The 21,379-nt window shown below is 45.0% G+C and overlaps 1 protein-coding gene across 2 annotated transcripts in view; it reads right to left on the bottom strand.

Moving 5' to 3' along the window:
• Positions 1-21,379, bottom strand: part of LOC126175636 (integrin alpha-PS2-like) — an 836,969-nt gene that overhangs the window by 802,087 nt on the left and 13,503 nt on the right. The window lies entirely within an intron of this gene.

Raw genomic sequence — 21,379 nt, 5'->3', positions numbered from 1 at the left:
TGTAGGTTGGAGTAGTTATTGGGAGACGAAGAAGCTTTCACAGCATAGAGTAGCACGGAGAGCTGCATCAAACCAGTCTTTGGACTGAAGACCACAACAACAAAAACAACATAGATCGAAATGCCGCAACTATTTAACGGTGTGGACGTGTTATGATAGGTTCACAGCGCAGTAAGTTACAAACGAAGGAAAAGTTTGCTTCAAATCCCGCAGGCTAAGTGGTGAGCCAGTTACTGCACTTGTTGATCCACTATCTGCAGCTCGGCCTGCGAGTCTCAGACGCTGACGTTCGAGTCCGCGAGGGCGACCTTTCAATACTGACGCATGGCCGCCTGTTTTGTGGCGACTATAATTGGCCATTGTGCGAGCCGGGAATCGTATAGCCGCGTGTCTTTGTACCCCGCCGCGCTCCTGCCAACAGATCGCATTCCTGCCGCGGCCGGGCTATTAATTTGGCGAACGGCACGCTGGACCAACTGAATTGCTTTTCGGAACCACTGTACATTATGCCCTTCTGTCCGCAGTGGCGTACGGAACGAGTACAAAACTGGTTCAGTTTTTGAGGAGAAGCGGCTGCCTTTATAGTTACTGTAGCTTGGCGAAGGCCGGTAACGTGTCTTTGACCGACGGGGCACAGGAAAGCAACAGGTGTTTACTGTTTGTGACGCACAAGAGATGTAGTTCAAAGTCGATAGCCTATGTATTCGCACTTTCCCTCTTTGCTTATGAGACCACTTCAGCTCATTAGCATTAAGAACAGGTTCTCATTCAAATGAGCAAAAATTGGCAAAGTTCGGATATTTTTTAAAGACAATGAAACGACACACAAAGCATCTGTTTGGGAATTATGACTGATCATAATTTTCGATACAAAAAACAAAATGGCGCCCGCAATTATGGTTTGATCAACGGCCTGCGAGTTTGAAGTATGCACACTACGTGCAGGGTAGCCCCTGAGGGGTTATCTGAAATCAAAAATGGATAACATCAAACGATACAATATTAAATTTATGGGAGCATATACTTAATCGCAATGAAATAACCTTAAATTTACCTATATGTTGATGACTCGAACTTTGAGTTAGATTTTTGTTTTTGTTTCATTCTTTATGGCTTTACAAAAAAATAGTTAATATTAAAACATTTCATGTATTAATGGTATAAGCTCCCAAGAAAAGGGTTTACTTTTCGGGGATCAAAGATAGCAGGTGGTAATAAGTTGATCCTTTCTTATTTTATGCTGCAAGCAGTTTTGAAAAATCTTTTCTCGGCAAAAAAACCTGTTTAAAGATTAGGGGAAACTTTTATATGTATTATTAGTTAAATTTGCATGAAAACTACGTGGTGTTATAAATTTTTGGCATCACTGAACACAAATCTGAAGTTACATTTTCAATAATCAAAATGGCTAATCCAATATGTTGGGTTAAAAATAAAATTTTGACCACTTTTGCACAAAATCTGCCCAAAAAAAAAGTATTTTTGTTACTTGCGTTTAGTCTGAAATTCCAGGACCGTATACGAACCCTTCCCTTAAGCTGGATCTGCTACGTTTGGCAGCCTGCACACGTTGTTCGTCAGTATTTTCGGCGAATATATTTGAATGCATACTGCAACAGAAATTTTGTGAACGCGCGTCACGGCACAAGTTTTCTACCTGAGCCGAGCGTCTCCGGCTGAGAGCGTCTCACGGCGCCCGTGACACTGCTTCGAACAGTGGGCTGTAGAAACTTTTGTGGCGCACAGATTAAAAAACCTTTTCGTCCCAACATTCTAGACACATATACGTTTCAAAAAATGCAAAAAATAGAATTATCGACCATTTTCAATAAGGACTTGGCCTTAACCCTACCATCAGCAAATGTTCCGCGAGAGCACGTTATTTTAAAAATCGTCGTATTTCTAGTAGTCGTGGCCCTAGAAAATGTAGGCGTATAAATTATGATAGTCAAGATGACTATTTCTCTTGTAAATGTAATACTGTATGTGTATAAATTTTGTGGTAATTGTTATCGAAACACATAAAGGTGAGATTTTTTTGGAAAAAATGTAATTTACAAAAGAAGTGTGTGTATAGCTCTTAAAAATTTCTATCCATCACAATAACACGTCGCATACTTAAAAGTTAATTTCAGTAAAATAAAAGTTGCCCGCCCGGTTAGCCGTGCAGTCTAACGCACGGCTTTCCGTATGGAGAAGGAGCGCCTGGTCCCCGGTACGAATCCGCCCAGCGGACTTGTGTCGAGGTCCGGTGAGCCGGCCATTTTGTGGATGGTTTTTAGGCGGTTTTCCATCTGACTCGGCGAATGCGGGCTGGTTCCCCTTATTCCGCCTCAGCTTCACTATGTCGGCGATTGCTGCGCAAACAAGTTCTCCACATACGCGCACACCACCACGCAAACATAGGGGTTACACTTGTCTGATGTGAGACGTTCCCTGGGGGGGTTCATCGGGGGCCGAACCGCACAATAACCCTGCAAGAGTGGTTCGGTGTGGGGCGGCGGAGGGGTGAAGTGGATTGCGGTAGTCGTCGTGGGGTTGTGGACCCCTGCGGCTGCGGTGGGAATGGAGCCTCTTCGTCGTTTCTAGGCCCCCGGTTAACACACAATACAATACAAATTGTTAATAATTAATAAATATTAATATTAATATTATTCTAGCTACTGAGAGGTGCTACTGTGGTTTGGTCATTATGAACGAATGAATGATAGCATATGGGCAGGGAAGCAGTGGAGGTAGATCCCAGACAGAAAAAGGAAACGAGGTCTGCCACCTAGAAGATGGGTGACAGAAGTCAGAGAAGCTATGCACTCCAGAGATCTTCAAAAGATACTGTAAACTATGGAGGTTGAGAAGCGAGAAACGACAGTAGCTTTGAACAACTCTCATATACAGGGTGTCTCAAAGGCTTGGCGATAAACGTTTTGGGGTGATACGTCACGCCATGGAAAACAACTTTTGTGTCAGAGACAATGTTCGCAGACACGTCCCAGTCTTCCCAGTGACGCTAGGCATCGTTTAATATTAGCCAGACCTGCGACGATCAGTCTTCACCGAACTAGCGGGATATACTAACCAGGTCTGCAGCAAACTGCCTGTCCCAGCAAGTTAATAGATTTTCAGAAAAAAAACCATAAGAATGAGTGTCTCTAAGCAGAGTAGTATATTTTAGAAGCGAAGCACACACTTCAGTTTTGCTATGCCTGTCGCCTACCAAGCGAAGCTGATGACAGGATGATAGGCGACACATGAAGCTTACGAACATCAAAAAGTGTATACGCCCTGCCGCCTCTCAGGAGCATAACCAGTCTTAAAAGTCACCTAGCTTCGTCGAGAAACGTCAGCAACAACAGTTGTTCCCATGACGTGATCTGTCACCTCTAGGTCTGCCGTAAAGACTTTGAAACACGCAGTACATACCTCCTAAAAGCCATCAGGCTGATTTTCTCAGGTATTTCGTCAAATATAGTTTTTGCAAAAGTAGTTAGACTTATCTCAAACAAATACTGCTCATCACATGTTTCATGCAACATCCAGTGTCAACGAAAACAACGGTTTGTATTCCGTTACAAACAAAGTTATAGGTGTCCCAAATTAGTCTAGTGCGACGTTCGTTTTATCGGTTCCTATTAACAGGAAAAGTAAAACAGGCAGAATAACCAGTACTCCAGGAGTTAGTAGCGTGTTGCGGTGGTCATTGCTGTCTTCTACCTCCATATTGTCCGCAGCTCGTGGTCGTGCAGTAGCGTTCCCGCTTCCCGCGCCCGGGTTCCCGGGTTCGATTCCCGGCGGGGTAAGGGATTTTCTCTGCCTCGTGATGACTGGGTGTTGTGTGATGCGCTTAGGTTAGTTAGGTTTAAGTAGTTCTAAGTTCTAGGGGACTGATGACCATATATGTTAAGTCCCATAGTGCTCAGAGCCAGCCATCTACCTCCATAAAGCAGCGCTTATCACTCGATGCTGGAGTACTAGTTATTCTTCCAGTTTTACTGTCCTTGTTAATATATATCGACAAAATGAATATTACACTAGACCAATATGGGACAATTTACCGAATGGGCATGCTTTAAAATTATTTTCTTTGGAGCGGGAAGCAGACCGACGTCTCCCATTGTCAGTGGGCGTCTTATAAATAAGTAATGAGCAGCATTTATTTGCATGTATCTGCCGTAGCACCAGAGATAATGCGCTAGACGATTCTTAGGAGAGACACAAGGCTGTGTGTGTGTGTGTGTGTGTGTGTGTGCGCGCGCGCGCGCGCGCGCAAGTGTAATTGCTATTCTGAGGTCTGTTATTATTATTATTATTATTATTATTGTAATGATTCATATTAATCACTATCATTATTTGCGTCAGTGATTATAATTATCCTCACAATGGTAAAGACAACTAAGCCACAAGTACGTACACAAACTGAGAAGCTTGGTAAACATATGTATAGTTTTTGGTCAGATGTAAGAGGTAGCCTGAACAGCCACAATGAATAAAATATTAGGTATACATTACACTCCTAACTACACTAAGCTCGGTTTTCTACTTGAATGACTACTTCTGAGTGTATATACTAGGTGACAAAAGTCATGGGATGCCTCCTAATATCGTGTCGGGCCTCCTTTTACCAGGCGTTGTGCACCAACTCGAGGTGGCATGGACTGGAAAAGTCGGAAGTCCTTTGCAGAAATGCTGAGCCATGCTGTCCCTACAGCCGACAGTAATTGCGAATGCGCTGTCGGTGCAGGATGTTGTACATGAACCAACCTCTCTATTATGTCCCACAAAAATTCGGTGGGATTCATGTCAAGCGATCTGGTTGGCCAAATCATTTACCCGAATTGTCTAGCACGTTCTTCAAACCAGTCGCGCGCGACTGTGGCCATGTGGCATGACGCATTGTCGTCCATAAAAATTCCATCGTTGTTTGGGAACGCAAACTCCATGAATGATTGTAAATGGTCTCCAACTAACTGAACATAATCATTTCCAGTCAATGCTCCGTTCAGTTGGACAAGACGACCCAGTTCATACCGTGCAAACACTGTCCACACTACTATGGAGCCACCACGAGCATGCACAGTCCCTTGTTGACATCTTGGATCCATGTCTTCGTGGGATCTGCGCCTAACTCGTAACCTACCAACCGAAATCTGGGCTCGTATGACCAGGCCACGTTTCCACAATAGCCTAGCGTCTAAACGATATGGTCAGTGCCCAGAAGAGGCGCTGCAGGCAGTGTTGTGCTATTCGCGTCAGTCGTGTGCTCCCATAGCCCATTGACGCCAAATTTCGCCGCGCTGTCCTAATGGATAGGTTCGCCGTCCGTTCCACATTGATTTCTGTGGCTATTTCATCCATTGTTGCTTATCTGTTAGCACTGACAGCTCTACGCAAACGCCCCTGCTCTCGTTGTTAAGTGAAGGCCGTCGGCCATTGCATTGTTCGTGGTGAGAAGTAATGCCTGAAATTTAGCATTGTGAATCTCTGAATACTGAATTCCCTAACGGTTTCCGAAATGGAATGCCCATGCTTCTAGCTCGAAGTACTACTCCGCGTTCAAAATCTGTTAATTCCCTCACAATAAAAAAAATGACTAAGTACTATGGGACTCAACATTTGAGGTCATCAATGGTCCCCTAGACTTAAAACTACTGAAACCTAACTAATCTAAGGACATCACACACATCCATGCCCCAGGCAGGATTCGAACCTGCGACCGGACTGAAGCGCCTAGAACCGCTCGGTCACAGCGGCCGGCACCCGACAATCACGTAGAAAACCTTTTCGCATGACTCACCTGAGTACAAATGACAGCTTCGCCTGAGTACTGCCCTCCCATACCTTGTATATGTGATATCACCGCCATCTATGTGTGTGCATGTCGCTATCCCATGATTTTTGTCACCTTAGTGTATATCGTATATCTGTTGCTAGCTAACAAAATAACCTCCTTCCCTCCAGTATAATCTACAGTTTTTCACATTCAAATGTATTGAATAATTTCGCCTAATTTGTTGTGAATGATATCGCTCCAGTGTTTTCCGTGTTTGTAGACTTTTTGGCTATCGGTAAATGTTAATGATTACTGTTATCAAAACAAAACAAGTACAATCATTAGTCCTACTCTTCCTGCATGTTGAGTCCAAAACTTATTAATTAGACTTAATAATATCTTGTTTTTCAGTTGAGGTTTGTTATTGAGTGATGGATTTATTCTGTCTCAGTGAAGGTGAACACATGCTCTTCTACAACGACACGTCATGAGAAGTACAAGATATATGTCGTAACAATGTGAACTGCTAATGAGGTGTCGTTGTACAAAATAGACGTTCTACTTTATTGATCCTATAATTTTAGTATCTACAAATGCTTGTCTGCAACCATCGTAACATTACAAAAATGTTTTATTTAAATATTTATTTGACCTGTTGATATAACGACAATTGTAAAAGCAATACCTGCACTTCTGATGCGTATGTCCATAATTTATCGTTGCAATGTCAGGCTACTCTCCACGGCTCATTATTCAGTTTGAATAGCGACGGCACCTAGCGGCACAAATGTGATTTTGCATTGTTCAGCATGAAATAACCATCGATCTTTTGTTAGTTGCCGGCCGAGGTGGCCGAGCGGTTCTAGACGCTTCAGTCCGGAATCGCGCGACTGCTACGGTCTCAGGTTCGAATCCTGCCTCGGGCATGGATGTGTGTGATGTCCTTAGGTTAGTTACGTTTAAGTAGTTCTAACTTCTAGGGGGACTGATGACTTCAGATGTTAAGTCCCATAGTGCTCAGAGTCTTTTTTTTTCTGTTAGTTGTGTTGGTTCTCCTGTTTTCACTTCATGCATAGGCTCTTGATATAACTGATGAGAATTCAAGTGGCCTGATAAATGCAGCCACGCTTCATCAGAGAAAAAAGAGCATTTCAGGATCACTCCCACCATCATACACAGACTGCAGTAGCCATTTACAGTACTGACTTCTAACTCTAGTTTATGAATTGGTAAGTCTGTGCACTGCCGTTAATTAGTAAGGTTTCAGTTTGAGATTTTGCGCTCAACACTAGCTAGATGGCGGCTCGACATTTCACCACCGAAACGACAGAAGAGGAAAACGATCGAGAACTACATCGGCCGCGCCTTTTGAGTGGAACCATCCGAATATTTGCATTATGCGATTTAGGGAAAACACAGAAAACCTACATCTGGAGCAGAGCCACTGTCCTCCCAAATGCAATTCCAGGGTTTTCTACCGCATCGCTCATTGAGTCTTGAGGCTAGACTCTCCCACCAAGGTCTAGGGCTGATAGATCGTGTCACGGGGAACAACCGTTGTCAGGACAGACCTTCTCGGCGACGTTAGATGTCTTTTTACTATTAATTATGCTCCTGAGAGGGGGAATGGTGTAGGCACTCTGTAGCAAGTGTGCGTCATTGTGTTGTCTATAACCTAGTCATCTGCCCCCTGTGAAAGACTGCGCCGAGCAAATTATGCACTTCTAAAATAGCTTTCTCCGCTTAGAAACAATTACACTTCACGTTTTCTTGTTGAAAATCAGTCCATCAATTTAGTGGGGTAAGTAATACGCAGATGCACCACAGCTGATTATTACATCCTATAAAATTCAAGAAATCTCATCGTCCCAGGAACGGCAAATTCAATAAAAAGACGCTTATCGTCACCATAAATATCCGGTCTCTAACAAAAATTGTTCCTCATGATATAGTTTAGCAGCTCTAGATGTATGATGCCAAGACTTTGAAACACCTTGTATCATCCATTTTCAGATCCATTTGAAAATGGCTTATCTGTTCCCCTGGATCGATTCCAACTAAATTTGATACAGAAACAGCAGGCCTCAAGAGTATCAGCAATATGGAGCGTTGGGTATGTAACAACCTAGCTCTGATGGGAGCGGATGTATCAAGTTTTTTTTCAGCTCCTGACGTATTGACTTCCCTGTACGACACGTATGTACAGGGAAGTACTGGCCTGCAAAATCAACCTGCATTGCAGGGCAGCATACATTCCAGGGCACAGAAACCGTTTTAAAGTCGCTGGCTGCTCTACATGACAGACATGGCGTAGAAATAGTATCAGCCAGATATTATTTGCAGGAGCTGTACATGCGGATGGGAATTCCTGGGGGAGGGTTGAGGTGGATAGAAGAGGGGAGGATGAGATGGACAGAGAGACTGGGGAAGGAGGATATGGACAGGGAGAAAGGTCAAGGAGGAGATGGACAGGGAGAGAGGTGGAGAAGGAGTTGGGAAGAGAGATGGGGAGGAGGAGATGTAAAGAAAGAGGGAGTAGGAGGAGATAGAGAGGGGGGAGAGTATGGACAGAGGGAGGGAGGAGGACAAGATGGACAGACAGAAGTTGGAGGATGAGGTGAACAGGGAGACAGGGACATGGACACAGAGAGGAGGGTGCAAAGATGTGTGCAATACATGTGTCTAGCATGTACTCGTATGTAAGCAAAGCTACAGGGAAATGGCTAGTTCATTAATAAATGTATGACTAGTGTCTTGTTAACTGCCATGTAATAGACTCCAGGAGTATACAAAGTGTCATAGGCAACCTTTACTGTATGTACAGACGTAGCCTTGTGTAGGGTATGTTGGTGGGCTGCTTATGGCAGTGCAGTTTCCCAGGTTGCGACGTGGTAGTGAATAAAGCTCTTTTACTTCACGTCTATGGTCACAAATTTTTTTGTCACCAGTCTACCAATTTCGGTCTATAATGACCATCTTTAGATCTGTTTTATAAAAACATGTCCTAATACACTATGGCTCCGCTATATTATAACATGTTTTTATAAAACAGATCTGAAGATGGTTCTCCTATAGATCGAAACCAGTAGTCTGATGACCATTTTGCGACCATAGACATGAAGTAAAGGAAATATATAGTGCAGTTTCTGTCTATGACGGTGTACATGGCGTAGAAACCGACCATATGTTAATAAAAATTCATGCCTTAAAGGCAAGACCACTTTAATTTAAAATCGGTTGAAAGCCGATGACTTAAGACTCAAACCAAAATCAGAATTTTTAAAAGGCAAAAGGCGTTATCTTAAAGCAGTTCTTTAATTAGGGTGAAGGCCCCAACAATCTGACACCTTAAGAGCAAAACAACTTTCATTTTAAAATCGTCCGAAGGTCCATCACTTAAGACTCAACAAAATTATATTTTACTTAAAACAGTTCTTTAATTATGCTGAAGGCCAAAACAATCTTACGTCTTAAGGGCAAAACAACCTTAATTTAAAAATCGGCTAGAAGCCATACAAATACAAATACAAATACAAATAACAAGAACCAATAAGTAAAGGCAGTACACCCAACGGCGCTCAGAAGTTTCCGAAGGTCGGCCTGGAATTCATAGACCAACTCTCGCTTAGGTGAGACAGTCGGCCCAACCATTCACGATCCGACGACAACCCAACCAACAGACAGTCAACGGACCCACCGAAACTTCCGCTCCACCCAACCAGCACACTACAGAGAGTTCAATGGAACAACGTAGAAAGTATTGGCACCCAAACCAATTATACATTGAGCTGTCAAACAACACACCGTGCTGGACAGCGACAACACGATGAGGAAAATACACTGCCTGAATTTACGTCAACGGCCGGGGCAGGTAACCGGAACGTTAACGGCCACAAGGCAGAAGATACCGCTGGTGCACTTCAATTCAAAATAACCAAGCACAATTGAACTCCACCGGAGGGTGGCTAAAATTTGCCAACTTGAAAACACACGTTGTCGCTCGCGGAAATGTCCCAAAGGCCGACAACGAAATTCAAACGACACAATGTGAACAGTCGTGACTTGCTGGCGATTAAGTCAAAACTCAACTTTCGTGTCCAAGATCGGTGGGCCACGGACCTCGTAGCAATGGGAACAGCACCACACGCTCCTACCGCGCGTAGACGCCCCAGCGGCCCCTGCCAAACTACGCGCCGCTGAGATTTCCTCACTGCTCCACGCCAACCGACCAACTCACTGCGGACAGCACAGCCGGAAACTATAAGCGCCAGGCCAAAGATAGTACATGGAGCGAATATCGATACACACCGCTGCTGCGACTCGCGGAGAGAGAGGATAATAGCATAATCACGATAACCGCGGGAGACTAAACACAGAATAGCAACCAGGGTTAAATCCAACGCATAACATGAGCCAGCCACGGCTCAAAAATACTTTGTGACAGAGATAAAAAGCTTTACATTGCCGCTGGCCGAAGTGGCCGAGCGGTTCTAGGTGCTTCAGTCTGGAACCGCGTGACCGCTACGGTTGCAGGTTCGAATCCTGCCTCGGGCATGGATGTGTGTGATGTCCTTAGGTTAAGTTAGGTTTAAGTAGTTCTAAGTTCTAGGGGACTGATGACCTCAGATGTTAAGTCCCATAGTGCTCAGAGCCATTTGAACCATTTTACATTGCCCCTACTGACTTTTACAGGTAAGGCTTTCGATCCACGTCTACTTACTAGGAAATTCTGGATTCAATCACAAAGGTGGACCGATGTACTGCAGGCTCACATTTTCTTTAGCAAAAGAAAGTGTGGGACTGTGCTGAATGCCTTTCCGATAGTCGAGGAACACAACATCGCTGTAGAAGAGATAGGTACTTCAGCAAGTAAAACTTCGCTCTTGTTAGCTGCCATGTGGCCGAAGCTACAGCACTGTGACAAACTGTCACCGTCTGTCAGCGCGTGTTAGCCGTGAACAGGGTCGGTTGGCGGGCTGTACACTTTGGTGGTGTCACAACGACGGACGGATCCCGGCGGCTATTATTCAATTGCGCAGGCCCGCCTCAACGCCGCGAAGAGAGAATTAGAGGCGGAGACGGGCGGGACGGAGCGTGTTTTTAGAGTTGCGTGGCGCCAGCGGCGGTCACACGCGCAAACAAAACACGAGCGTGACAACGCTCTAAAGGGCGGCGTGTCCGGACGCCGGCGCGGATGTGTATACGACCCGTGGGTCGAGGCAGCACGTGCGCTGCGGGATTTGTGTGGAAGGCGCGGGGAATACCGAACGGCATTCCCACTGTCCGCAGCAGAGGCTGCGGTGGTTTTAGGCGCTTGTGACTGGAAAGGCGGAGGGGAGGGGGAGGCGGGGGAGGGTTGTGTGACGGCAGGCGCCGCGCGCGGAAGCCAGGATGCCAGCACGCGTCGACGCCTCCGCACGTGTTCCCTCGCGGCAGCGCGCCACGCTTGCTAGGCGACGAGCGGCCTGAAGGCGTGTCACACGAACAATGCGTACAACGCAGCGGCGGACACCTGTAACCTGAACGTTGCGCTCCACTGGCTTGCCAAAAAGGCACTCGCCGGAAAGATCAGCTGCTATTTATTCTCTCCCGCACACAGGCTGCCGCAAACGGCTTTGAGCGACAGTGGGTGAAGCGCCGCGAATAAACATGCAGGGCTTTCCTTGTACACTACTGCCCATTACTCCATGAAGATGACGTGCTACGGACGAGAAATTTAACCGACAGGAAGACGATGCTGTGATATGCAAATGATTAGCTTTTCAGAGCATTCACACAAGGTTGGCGCTGGTGGCGACACCTACGACGTGCTGACATGAGGAAAGTTTCCAACCGATTTCTTATATACAAACAGAAGTTGACCGGCGTTACCTGGTGAAACGTTGTTGTGATGCCTCGTGTAAGGAGGAGAAATGCGTACCATCACGTTTACGACTTTGATAAAGGTCGGATTGTAGCCTATCACGATTGCGGTTTATCGTATCGCGACATTGCTACTCGCGTTGGTCGAGATCCAATGACTGTTCGCAGAATATGGAATCGGTGGGTTCAGGAGGGTAATACGGAACGTCGTGCTGGATTCCAACGGCCTCGTATCACTAGCAGTCGAGATGACAGGCATCTTATCCGCATGGCTGTAACGGATCGTGCAGCCAGGTCTTGATCCCTGAGTCAACAGATGGGGACGTTATCAAAACAACAACCATCTGGACGAACAGTTCGACGACGTTTGCAGCAGTATGGACTATCAGCTCGGAGACCATGGCTGCGGTTACACTTGACGCTGCATCACATACAGGAACGCCTGCGATGGTGTACTCAACGACAAACCTGGGTGCACGAATGGCAAAACGTCATTTTTTCGGGTGAATCCGCGAAGCTGTTTACAGCATCATGATGGTCGCATCCGTGTTTGGCGACATCGCAGTGAAAGCACATTGGAAGCGTGTATTCGTCATCGCAATACTGGCGTATCACCCAGCGTGATGGTGTGGGGTGCCATTGGTTACACGTCTCGGTCACCTCTTGTTCGCATTGACAGCGCTTTGAACAGTGGACGTTACATTTCAGATGTGTTACGACTCGTGGCTCTACCCTTCATTTGATCCCTGCGAAACCCTACATTTTAGCAGGATAATGCACGACCGCATGTTGCAGGTCCTGTACGGGCCTTTCTGGATACGGAAAATGTTCGACTGCTGCACTGGCCAGCACATTCTCCAGATCTCTCACCAATTGAAAACGTCTTGTCAATGATGGCCGAACAACTGGCTCGTCACAATACGCCAGTCACTACTCTTGATGAACTGTGCTATCGTGTTGAGGCTGCATGCGCAGCTGTACCTGTACACGCCATCCAAGCTCTGTTTTACTCAATGCCCAGGCGTATCAAGGTCGTTATTACGGCCAGAGGTGGTTGTTCTGGGTACTGATTTCTCAGGATCAATGCACCCAAACTGCGTGAAAATGTAGTCACATGTCAGTTCTAGTATAATCTACTTGTCCAACGAATACCCGTTTATCATCTGCCTTTCTTCCTGGTGTAGCAATTTTAATGGCCAGTAATGTATTAAAAATCTAACAAGTTTGAGATTTTTGGCTTGTACTGTGAAAACTTGTTTCTTCCCAAATTTCATGATTGTAGGTCAACGGTAAGCACCCTATAGGTTCTGGCGAGTGAGTTATCGACTGTCAAAATAAGTGACATAAATGGCCGTATCTTTTATCTGAAGTGACTTAGAAGCTTAATATGACAAGTGTGTGGATGCACGAATGACAAAACACATGGCAGAAAATGAGACAGACTATGGAAGCATTCCATGAAAGATTTAATAAGGGTCCACCGCGAAAGGAGACACTTTTGGACTGGGAAAGAAGTGCTTTTGCTGTTGGCAGTCTTAAAGGTAGGCCGCGGAATGGGAGGATGCAAGATAACATGGAAAAAGACCTTAAGGTCAGACCTTTTTCGATCGACGTTCGCAAACGAGTTACATGATACCGGCCGGAATGAATACGTTTTAGCATGCCGTGCTTTGTTAAGTCAGTTTATAAATGCGATAAACCTTACCAAGGTTATGTTTTAAGATGTATGCCATTTATCGCAACCAACGTACTAGATATATTGTCGTTGGGGCTACAGGGAATCATCATTACGCAGTAATCAGAAAGGAACCCACATCACTTCATCACACGATTAACGATGACATCTACATCTGCACCTACATGGATACTCTGCAAATCACATTTAAGTGCCTGACAGAGGGTTCATCAAACCACCTTCACAATTCTCTATTATTCCAATCTCGTATAGCGCGCGGAAAGAACGAACACCTATATCTTTCCGTAAGAGCTCTTATTTTAACGTGGTGATCGTTTCTCCCTGTGTAGGTCGGTGTCAACAAAATATTTTCGCATTCGGAGGAGAAAGTTGGTGATTGGAATTTCGTGAGAAGATTCCGTCGCAACGAAAAACGCCTTTCTTTTAACGATTTCCTGTCCAAATCCTGTATCATTTCTGTGACACACTCTCCCATATTTCGCGATAATACAAAACGTGCTGTCCTTTTTTGAACTTTTTCGATGTACTTCGTCAGTACTATCTGGTAAGGATCCCACACCCTCTAAAAGAGGACGGACCTGTTGGCAGAACTGTTAACAGAAAAAATTTGTAAGGGGAAAAATATGAGTTAAGGAAATTACGGAAAATTCAATCACACAGTCTTCAGCGGAACAGAAAGGCGGTAAGATGTGACAGCTCATCCAACGAGTGAAATCTTGAAAGGTCTCAAACCACGTCACTCACTCATGCTGATATTATACGCTGAAGCGCCAAAGAAACTGGTATAGACATGTATATTCAAATACAGAGATATGTAAACAGGCGGAAACGGCGCTGCGGTCTGCAACGCCTACATAACACTTGTTGTCTGGCGCAGTTGTTAGATCGGTTACTGCTGCCACAATGGCAAGTTATCAAGATTTAAGTAAGTTTGAACGTGGTGTTATAGTTGGCGTACGAGCGATGGGACACAGCATCTCCGAAGTAGCAATGAAGTGGGGATTTTCCCGTACGACCATTTCACTGGTGTACCGTGAATGTCAGGAATCCGGTAAAACATCAAATCTCCGACGTCACTGCAGCCGGAAAAAGAACCTGCAAGAACGGGACCAACGACGACTGAAGAGAATCGTCCAAGTGCAACCCTTCCGCAAATTCCTGCATATTTCAATTCTGGGCCAACAGCAAGAGTCAGCGTGCAAATGATTCAACGAAACACCATAGGTATGAGCTTTCGGAGCCGAAGGCCTACTCGAGTACCCTTGATGACTGTACGACACAAAGCTTTACGCCTCGGCTGCACCCGTCAACACAGACATTGGACTGTTGATGACTGGAAACATGTTGCCTGGTCGGTCGAGTCTCGTTTCAGATTGTATCGAACGGATGAACGTGTACAGATATGGAGACAACCGCATGAATCCGTGAACCCTACATGTCAACAGGTGACTGTTAAAGCTGGTGGAGGCGTGTGTATTGGGAGTGATATGGGACGAGTGATAAGTCTAGATATGACTCTGACAGGTGACATGTGCACAAGCATCCTGTCTGATGAACTACAGCCATTCATGACTATTGTGCATTCCGACGGACTTGGGTAATTCCAACAGGACAATGCGACACCCCATACGTCCAGAAATACTCTTCTGTGTTTAAACACCCTCGCTGGCCACCAAACTCCCCAAACATGAACATTACTGAGCATATCTGGAATGCCTTGCAACGTGCTGTTCACAAGAGATCTCCACCCCCTCGTACTCTTACGGATTTATGGACAGCCCTGCAGGATTCATGGCGTCAATTCCCTTCTGCACTGCTTGAGAGATTAGTCGAGTCCATGCCACGTCGTGTTGCAGCACTTCTGCATGCTTAGGGGGCCCTATGCGTTATTAAATAAGTGTAGTTTCTTTGGCCCTTCAGCGTAAATGGGAAAGTGTGTCTGTCTATTATCTTTTCACAGCTAAAGCGCTGAACCGAATTTGGTGACATTTGGTATGGAGATAGCTTCAACGCTGAGGAAGAAGTCAGGCTACTTTGGAAAAAAAAATACGTCGACCCCCGAAGAAGTTAAACTAGGGAATGAAACATCGCTTCTTTACAATAGTGATCATAAACCACGTTAAAAATTACAACCTACAGGTTGTACAACGATAGCTACTTGCACAGTGTACAGATGCGCGCTCCAAGCATGCCCTTTTACGCGCACTGCTCGGAAGCGACGCTGTGTGTGCCGTGCAATCATACATTGGGGTGCACTTAACGAGCTATGCTTACTCCAATAGGCACACACGTGACCACAGCAGTTGAGTCCCATAGTGCTCAGAGCCAACCATTTACACAAAACATGCCAGCCCTAGCAGTCAGTCCTGATGAAGATGGCAGATACAGCTGACAAAGCTTGCGGATTTTATTGGAAATAAAGCGACCTGAAAACTAAAAATACTTATTTGGACATACCGCCGCCAAAGACTCCGGGACCACTTCACACGGCCAATTTTTTTAATCAGTTTGGCTGTAGGTGTTAGTGTTCCTTACGGCTAGGCAGAAATTGCCAAGTGGTCGATAAGTAGGAGTGTGCATGCCACGCCAGTCATGACGCACACTGCACTGACTTAGTGGCGCAGGAGAAATGGGTGTTGCGAAATGCCCAACAAAGACCCGCCTGTGCCAACGTCGTACTGCCGACATTCCGGCTGAAAGCTGCAGCCTATATGCAGGCCGTTCCAAAGGCGTGCGTTGAGATTATGAGCAAATATTTCTGATCAGAAAATCTCGTGCGAAAGAAACGAGCTATAAGGTCGAGCAGTTGCGATAACTGTCCTCGGGAAGTACGCAGTTCAAAAGCCCTTTCGAAAATTTAGAATTAGAGCAAGACTTTCTGTGGCTTTTCTAAATCACTCGAATGGCCGAACATCATGGGATGACATGGGATGTGAAGTCGTTCGTCGGCCGCTAAAGCCTGTACGGTGCATTTATCTTTGTCGTGGCCTGGTATCAACGGGTTTCTGACGTCCCGCAGTCAAATGGGCGGCGGTCTGAACCACAGTAAGCCCTGTACCGCTCTTTGGAGGCGACACGACGTCCGTTAGTCAAACACGTGGTCGTCCAATGCGGCGATTTACACGTATGAAGGCATTGTCTATGCGATACTGAAGATTCAACCCAGACACTGTTGACCTCGAAAATCCCAAAATATTGTGTAATCGCTGGTGTGCTATGACGCATGCATCTTGCTCCGATTGTCGTGCGATGTTCAAAGTCGATCAACTAGTGACGCCCTGCCATGTTGACTACATACCTGCCTGTAACAGACTGCTCGGATACAGTGTCTAGACTCACGCCATATGCCGCATGTAGCCGTTCGGGTCTCATATATCACGGTATCTTCAAATGCGACAATCCGTTCCGCCATGTGCCGACACACCATTTAGTTTCTTTTACTCATTTATTTATTTATTTATTCTTCATAATTACAGGCTACTATCCGAAACTCTAAAATAGGCCATACAAAGCATATTTCCTTGGATAATTATAACTTAGATCTTAACTATTTGTTTCTGACACTTATTAATTTTTTTTAAAAAAAGAAAAATAAGTGAAAAAAATACAACTACTTCTACTACAACAAAACTGCATTAAAACCCAGAACTAATTACCCAGCTACTAATCTACGACAAACACTACAGAATTTGTTCTCTGTTTGTTCGTTCATTTTGGTGCATTTAACATGTAGATGGTTGTTTCCACTACTGGATCCGCCCTCATACCACCGAGTAAATTTTGTAACTTTGTGGTAAGGTGTTATGGGACCAAACTGCTGAGGTCATCGCTCCCTAGGCTTACATACTAATTAAAGCAACTTAAACTAACTTACACTACAAACAACACACACACACACACCCATGCCCGAGGGAGGACTCGAATCTCCGACGGGGTGGGGGGACCGCGAACCGTGACAACGAACCGCGAACCAAGCGGCTACCGCGCGCGGCTCATACCACCGAGTATGAAATTCTTAACTAACGTTAGAGTATTGCTCCTAGACTTTGTCCGAACAAAAGCAACGCGGAATTCACAAATAAATGTCATGAGTGGTGGGCCCGCCAGTATAAAAGGAGGCGGGGAGTGCTGTTTTCTTAGTAGAGAAGCACACCAACAGGAAGGGTCAGAAAGGGGAACTCCTTACTTCGAACGTGGACTAGTCGTTGGACGTCCATACAAAGTGTGACACATAGTATCATAAGAGGTATACTCCCATATTATGAATTAAAATGAAGAAACAGCGTTGATATGGACGATGAATAAAAATTTTTATTTTTGTAAGTGACTAGACGGAGGCGACTAGTTTATTGACGTGTTTCAATTACAATTGTCACCAGAAAATAAATGCAGGGAAAAGATCTTCATATCTACAGTATGAGATCAAGTGAATGTGACATTTCCAAACGATGAGGAACATTTGGAATGTGTCACATTCACGTGATCTCATACTGTAGACATGAAGTTGTTCTCCCTGCACTGATTTTCTGATGATGACTGCAATCGAAACGCGTCGACAATCAGTTGCCTCTCTCATATACACTTACGAAAAGAAAAAAATTATTCAGCGTCGAAATCAGCACTGTTTCTTCTTCATTTTAATTCATTGGACGTTATCTAATAAATCCATCAGGGACATGTCAATCCATTGAAAGCTGTCCAAATTGGCTGTTAGTGATGTGACTGTAAAGCTGAAACGTGAAAGAACAACCAGAGCTAACGAAGGCCAGGCAGACACCGTGTGCTGGCGGAAAGGGAGCTTCGGCATTGCGGAGGGCGGTCGTAAAAAATCGCATCAAATCAGCTGATGAAAGCTCTCATGCGTTCCAAAATGGTACCAGCAGTCCAACTAGCAACTGACTGGGCATGGGAAGTTAGAAAAGAATGGGTACGATGATCGAGAAGCTCCTCATGATCCACAAGTTTCTGTAGTCGGCGCTGAGGGATGCTCAGGTGATGTAAAAAGAGGCGCCAATGGACACTGGAGATGAGTGATTTGGAGTGAGCAATCACACTGTACTTGGTGGCAATCCGATACAAGCGTTTGGATCTGGGGAGTACCTGGACAGTTGCCTCTCATCTTGTGTAGTGCCAACAGTGAATTAAGAGCCAGTGGACACTGGAATAGTGATTTGGACTGAGCAATCACGCTGTACTTGGAAGCAATCCGATACAAGGGTCTGGATTTGGGGAATACCTGGAGAACGTTACCTGTCTTGGTGTGTAGTCTCAACAGTGAAGTAAGAAGGAGGTGGTATTGGGGTGGGTGAGTGTTCTTCGTAGTTATGCTGTGGTTCTTTTCTTGTGCTGAGGAAAACGCTAAATGCGGCATGATGCGATGATTACTCGTATCAGCTTTTCAGTGCACCCTGCCATAAAGCAGCATCTGTGAGGAAATACTCTGAGAACAGAGACATTCCAGAAGTGTTCTGCCCTTCAGACCAGTACATTTCTGGAATGTCTCTGTCGCGGCCTGAAACTTCGAGATGCCTTGACACGTCGACTTTGCTCCAAAACCGAGCGTTCAACATGTCTACTTTCTCTGGCTTCGGCTCTTGACAAAGAGTGGTCTGCCATTCCTCCACAGACATTCAGACGCCTCACTGAATGTGCATCCAGCAGAGTTCAAGTCGCCTTGAAAGCGAAGGGTGGACACACCCCACATTAATAGGCGTCCCAATACTTCTGATTACGTAGTGTATATCCTTGCCCATCTGCACTATTGCTCCGACTCTGATGGTGATGTCTACGGGATTGCTTTTACTCTGCAGCGAAGTGTGCGCTGTCCGGAAACATACTGACAGATTAAAACTGTTTGCTGGACCAGACCCTTGCATCTCGCCGGTGGTCCTCGTACGGATCAGATAGCAAAAGGCGACTTACGACACGCATTAACGACTTCAATTCAAGTAAAACGGTACCTCTAATTTTCAAACTTCACAGAAGCTTTCCTGCGTACTCTGCTGCACCTAACTTCTCAGAGAAAGGATATCGCTGGTAAATGGCTTAGCCCCTCCGAGAGTGCTAACCCAGCAGGCTTTACAGAAGAGCTGCAGTGACGTTTGGAAAGTGGGAGAGAGGTACCTGCAGATTTGTATCAGTGAGGGCTGGTCGTGACTCGTGCCTGAATAGCGCAGTGGGTAAGAGCACTGCCAGCAAAGGCAAGGTTCTGAGCTCGCGTCCCAGTGGGGCGCACAGTTTTACTCTGTCAGAAAGATACATGTCTACGGGGTGTTTGACTTCAACGTCTTCCCCTCTCTTCGCGTCCCGAAAAAACGAAAACATGTTTAAAAAAATGTAAGATCTTGAAATTTTTTGCGCTATGCGGAAGAGCTGTTGGTCATGAATTCTTATTCTTTGACATTGTCAACGGGGAGATGCGCGATCTGTTGATTTAAAGCGGGCGAATAAAAATCCTACGTCAAGATCGCAAATTTTCTTTATTGATTACCGGTTTGGGTTCATTACTGATCCACCTTCGTATCAGTCTAAAATGTTGTTCAGTTTGTGACATTCATTACGCATCGTAGTATTTTTAGAGCTAAGTCGCCCCAGTCAAATAAAAGATTGTAAAGCGAAAATCGTAGTTGGTTATGTAAATTGACAACGTTAATCACTCATCACTGTAACAAAATTTCATTAGTGATTAACGTTGTCCATTTACATAACCAACAATGATTTTCATTTTAGGATTTTTTATTTAACTAGGAGACTTAGCTCTAAGAATACTACGATGCCTAATGCATGTCACACACTGAACAACATTTTAGACTGATCCTAAGATGGCTCAGTAATGAGCCGAAACCGGTTAACAATAAAGAATATTTGCGATATTGACGTAGGATTTTTATCCACACATGTTTAAAAATTGAACTGTTCTTTTTGAATACATGCAGCTGGCAATGTTCAAGAACTGTGACTGTACCTAAGTTTGTGCTGCGACAGTCTATCCATTGCTTGTTCTGCAACCAATTTTTATCATAATAGGCGCTACTTTGTAAGTGCTGTCCCCTGGTTAGAGATATCTTGGAATTGTTACGAAATGTCCTAGTGTAAGGTACGAGACATAGGAAAAGAATTCAATACAAACAGTGCAATGGATCAAATGATAAACAGCGCTGGACCTACGATCTAACAAGTATTCGTTAAGCTAGGTCCCCATAAAACATTGGAAATGTAAGTCTAGCTGCAGGAAAGATCTGAAAACCGCGGAATGCGATATTTATCATAATAACGCCATTTAGTCTAATATTCGAGTGAAAATGAAGAAAAGTGTTTGCAAACTGTGGTCTTGGAGAAGTGTCCATAGACTGAAACATGAACAGAAGAAGAAATCAGAGCACATACACAACATGGCACCTTCTGATATCCATATTAATTATTTCTCACATTACACATTTTTTTTCCAACCATCTGCCAGGCCTAGGTAAAGCAGAGACCTGACGCATAGTCGGTCGTGCCATCCAGACGGGTAGATTCACGTGCGTAAGTTTCTCTTCGGGAAGTTTGAGCCTTGTGTCTTATGTTTAGTGTACGTATCTGTGATGTCTGTGTGTAAGAGAAGAGTGAGTGGTTTGTTGATGTTCATGAATTTTCAGGAATTGGCTGAAACCTAGCCTACTCCTCTAATAGCACCATGGAGGCTACCGAACGTTAAGCCCCCATCCGATTGAAGGATCACCATCAACAGCGCCACAACCGTCACACCTCATGTGAAACAGCGGAGAGGTTTCGCGGTTACCTCATACTATCGCAATGGCTGTTGATCAGACTTAGCACCTTTCCCCGGTTACCAGCCAAGTACAGGTGCTGAAAATTGTTAGTCTACAGGGATTTTTGAACCACCTACCTTCGATTCGAATGTCACCGAACTAGTTGTAACGTCCCACCGGTTAGTGAGTAGCTAAAGATGGTTTAAATACCTGTGAATATCTTGCCTTCGGTGTCCCTCGCCGACTGCTAAAATATGCTTATTCATTAAGTACAGGATACCATAATGGATTTCACTACAATGA

Source organism: Schistocerca cancellata, chromosome 3 (genome assembly GCF_023864275.1).
Source record: "Schistocerca cancellata isolate TAMUIC-IGC-003103 chromosome 3, iqSchCanc2.1, whole genome shotgun sequence".
Classification (NCBI taxonomy): domain Eukaryota; kingdom Metazoa; phylum Arthropoda; class Insecta; order Orthoptera; family Acrididae; genus Schistocerca; species Schistocerca cancellata.
Note: the sequence above shows the minus strand (reverse complement) of the source record. Positions and strands in the feature narration are given on the sequence as shown.